The sequence below is a fragment of the Cupressus sempervirens genome, chromosome 2 (genome assembly GCF_028749045.1).
Source record: "Cupressus sempervirens isolate cs-2001-9-10 chromosome 2, ASM2874904v1, whole genome shotgun sequence".
Lineage (NCBI taxonomy): Eukaryota > Viridiplantae > Streptophyta > Pinopsida > Cupressales > Cupressaceae > Cupressus > Cupressus sempervirens.
The window spans coordinates 642,137,521-642,142,398 of record NC_143119.1 but is presented as its reverse complement, the minus strand read 5'-3'; the positions used below and the strand labels follow the sequence as shown (position 1 = coordinate 642,142,398).

Below are 4,878 nucleotides of genomic sequence, written 5' to 3'. Positions count from 1 at the left end.
TCAAAAGTTGTTTTTATTGTTATTTAAGTGAGGTCAAGGAATCCAATAATAGTTACATAATATCAAAAATAAGATCTCTAACATGATATATAGATGTATGAAATACATATGATGTGCAACTTTTCAACTAGCCCAACTTTATAAATATTTTGATATTAGCAAAATTTAGAAGTGTTGGTAAACAGATTTGTCACTGTAGAATTGGCCCAACGGAGTGTGTGTGGCAAATCATTCACAACAGTTGGATAGGCCCTTGATATGCGGCCTTCCTCTGCGTTTAGAGGGGTAGCTCCCTCGTATGATATAATTTTGAAGCTTTTCAAATAGATATAAAATTGAAATTGAAAAGGGCGAAAGCTCATGATGACGAATGCACCACACGACTTCAAAGCTTTCTCAAACTACTAACTTAAAATTGCTAATAACAATGATCAAGATCTACGCTTGAAAAACTATTACTAGCACAACGCTGATCCATAGATTCATAAACATCTACACCATACCGTGAGAATGCTCACTACAAAGAGAATCAACATTTGAAACAATTTAGATTCGAAAAGAGGGAACTCAAACTGCACATTCCATTATTTTCTTGCACCAAGAAAGCAATAGAGATTTTTCAATTCAGAGGTAAAAAGTGTACATACTTTCCAAAATTTTATCCCTAGATCAAAATTTCAGCATAGTGTTCCCTTCTTCTAAAGTCAAAAAAAAAAGTCCCTTTTCAAAGCCCAAAAGAGCCCTTATATAGACACAGAGGTTAATAACTACCCCTCTGTGGTTAGTAACTACCTCTCTAATACGTGATTTTGCAAGGTTAATTAACCTCAATGAAATTAACCTTAAATGACAAAGATCACTAATTGAAATGTATGGCTTGGAACATGTCTTCAGAAGATTGAATCATTGACTTGATGCTTGGATATATCCGCTGGCATTTATTGAGATATTTCATCTTGTGAACAGATGCCAATTGGATAGTTGATTAGATATCAAATTGCCAAAAAAAAGGTAGTACATCGAAGTCCTATTGCACATTGACCAAGTGTTGTCGATTCACTAATCAAGCTTGTTCCTGTTGCAGACAAAGGGCAACTTTAGCTACTGCTATTGCTACCTATCTCTATCTACGATGGTGTATAACACTCAATGCCCGAGCCATGATGTAACAAGGCAAGATAAATCCGGCAGCTCGCAGAAGGAAAAGAGTGAAAAAGGTCGAACCATCCTCATCTCCTCCAAAATTTGTTATAGCAAGTGCATGTCGTAAAAGCAGAAGAGCCACGAGAATCAAAGCTGCAGATTGGAGACATGATGCACCACTTGAGTTCACTGATGAGTATTCACCATACTCGCTTTCAAAGAAGTGTCTCTCTGCTGCAACCATAGCAAGAAGGCGAGGATCACGCAGGTCCAATTCTGCTTCAGATACTTCCCAACTTGACCTAATATCAATGGGAATGTCATCGAAATAAGATGGCTGAGAAGCAGTATAACCGGGCTTGTATTACTGATGGCATATCTCACAGGTAATGTCTCCTTTCTCATTGCACCAACGTTGCACACATTTGCGATGTACATACTTCAAACTCCCAAAATAGGCACACGGAGATTCCATGTTTCTATCATCATCCTCGTCCTGGCAGATACGACACTCAACCATAGTGCATGGACCGTCTCCATAGTCGAGGGTGGGAGAGTCAGGAATCATCTCTGAGGACTCGGCATCAAGAGAAGAAACCTCTTTACAAGCCTCAGGAGGAGAATCTAGTGCAAACACCCTATTTTGCTGGAAGGGAACCTGACCAAGTTGTGATGGCCTCTGGGCCTCGGTTGTAGCTGATTCCAAGGTGGAAGCGGTTATCAAACTGTCCACACACAAGATAAAATAATCTCCCATGGACCGATCCCTATTCACCACATCCAAGTGGCTCTAATCGTTCACATCGTCCAATATGACAAGGGCACAGACTCCTCGCAAATGGTTTTCCATCACAGCTTTACCCTTGGCAACACTCGAAACTTCTCCATGGTACTTTCCCAGTCTTCCCAGAATTGACTATTGCAAGTCTAGAAGTGTACCATTTTTCTGTGTAAAGAAATATGCTTCGAAGGTACCATGAATTCAATTGTAAATAGCTTTGGCCAAGGTGGCTTTCCTAAGGCCGGCTATGCCGCAGACTCACACCCTCATTGTGCTATGCCACAAACTCAGGTTTAATTGGTTGTGTAGGTCGTAGATATGCGTTTCAAGTCCTACAAGATGGACGGGTATATCCAGCGGAATACAATTTTATGAATAGCCATAACCTATTTCGAAGCTTCCTATTCCTGTTACACATATATCATAGCAAAGTTGATATATATATGTTGTTGTATGTAATTTTTACATTGATTGGTGAAGAGAATTCGATTAGAGTGATCATAGCCAAAATGATGGGCATCATCTGTTATATAACTGACAGAGCTCAAATTCTTCCCAGTACTCTTGATAGGTGTGTGCCGAAGTTTCTCAGTGCAATATGATTTGTCAAAAACACCTCCCACTTTTGCTCCATGCTCCTCAGATTTACAATAGTGATTACATTGATGAAAATCCTCCCTTTCTTCTATAAGCGGCAATGATCGCATTCCATGAAAGAACGTCTCACTCAGTCATTTTCTCAAACACTTCGCGTGCATCTATTAGACTTCTGAAATTTTTTGTGTTCAGATGTCTTAATTTCCTTTTCATTGATGTGAGTGTGCATTTGCTTGCCTTTGAAAGCGCATGCTTGGAGATGCAGGTTTGCGAGAGTTGGATGTATGTAAAAGAGTTTATAGTTCGTTTATGAGAGGTAAGCAGAATATCTAATTCTTCCTTCAACAAACCCCCTTCACATAATGCAGCGAGTTTGAGATTTGGATCATGACTGATGTGTTGGGGATGCTCGTTCAATCTGCTTATTATGATCGCCTTGAGTACAAGAGCTTGAATTTTCTTACCTAATCACAAAATCTTAGTATTCTCACATCCCCTCAGAACATTAGCAAAGCTCAAAGCATTCAGTGCAATACCAACGCAGTGCAATTTAGAAAATAGGCTCAAGGCATCATGTCCAAGTTCATTCTGGGCATATCTTGTTGTCCTCGTTCGATGGCTTCTGACAAAGAGCAAGAACTGATCACTCTTGTGGCAGTTCTAGAATCTTGCTTAATGCCTTTATGTTGTAGGTGAGAATAATGATCAATAGCCTCTGCAAATCGTCCATTTTGATCATATGCTGCAATTATAGAATCCCATGATACCAAATCTCTGTTGGGTATTCTCTCAAATACTCTCACCGCACATGGTGAATTACCAGGAACTCCATCTGATTCACTTTGATTGTTATTGCCAATTGCTCTCATGTACATATCTGGCTTCTTGCAGAGAGATTTTCAAACAGGTTAGTAATCGTCTCGGAGAGGTTAAGAAATACATATTTTTGGTGGCTATCATTAACCTCCTGGAGAGGTTAAGAAATACATATTTTTGATTGCTATCATTAACCTATTGGAGAGGTTAAGAAAAACGTATTTTTGAGTGTTATCATTAACCTATTGGAGAGGTTAGGAAAAACATGTTTTGGGTGGCGATCATTAACCTTTAATAACTTGAGGCTCAGAAGCTAGATTTTAAAAATTTCAAGTGCTGTGCGGAGCTAGGAATGAGCCAGTGACATGAAGATTTAGAAACTTACAAGAATTCAAAAATAAAATGGCCAATTTAAAGCTTAAAACCAGGCGAGTTTCAAAAATTAATCATGGCTTACAAAATTGAAGCAAATTTTATAACCGGGCAACAAGAAGTTATTGCAATATTAAGATTTACCATAATAAAATTATCTTTGTGACTTCTAATTTTTCAATAGCTTACTACTGTAATTAAATAATGATTTATTTTTCCATTATTTCATTATTAGTCCCTACCTTATTTAAGGGAACTCTATATTCCCATATGCATTAATAAGCTATGAATTCTTTTATTTAAAAAATAATTTTCTTATTAGTTCTTACCAATTTTGTTGGGGGTTAAGGCATTTTAAATTTACTGAAAAATACATTTCTAATATATTTTATTTTACATCCATGAAGTGCCAAGTTAATTAAAATATTTAAAAAAATTAAAAATTGTACACATATTTTCACCACTTTATCTTATTTTAAAGTTGTTAATATGACAATATAGTTATTTATATTTAAAGTAATACATTTCCAAATTTTAAACACTTTAAAACTATATTTAAATATAATTATAATAATGAATATTTTAAATTTGATTAGTTTGGAATTTAAGGTATTTAAATAAATTAGCAATATTAAGATTTGCCATTATAAAATTATCTTAGTGACTCCTAATTTTTCAATAGTTTACTATTGTAATTAAATATTTTTTTATTTTTTCATCATTTAATTATTAGTCTATGCCTTATTTAAGGGAACTCCCGATTCCCAAATGCAATTGATCTTGGGAACCAAGAAAATCTAAAGTTACAAATTCTTTTATTTAAAATATAGTTTTTGTACACGAATTCTGATTTTCTTATTGGTTCTTACCAATTTTGCTGGGGATTGAGGCATTTTAAATTTATTGAAAAAATATTTCTAATATATTTTATTCTATGCAGTGCCAAGTTAATTACAATATTCAAAAATTGTACATACAAAAGGAATAAAGCCTCGTTTACCATTTGTGTTGTAGGCTCTTGCCTAATTTATATTTAATATTACTTCATATAATAAAAAGTCTAATTGTGTACACCGATCAAAAAAAAAGTCTAATTTGAAGCATTAGAATTTAAAACCTATTTTTATTTTTTGATAATATAATTGACTAAATATTTTTAAAGGTTAAAT

At 35.1% G+C, this 4,878-nt stretch overlaps 1 pseudogene; it reads right to left on the bottom strand.

The window, feature by feature from the left end:
- Nucleotides 1–1,123: 1,123 nt before the first annotated feature.
- Nucleotides 1,124–1,900, bottom strand: LOC149575009 (uncharacterized; annotated as a pseudogene).
- Between the last annotated feature and the right edge of the window lie 2,978 nt (nucleotides 1,901–4,878).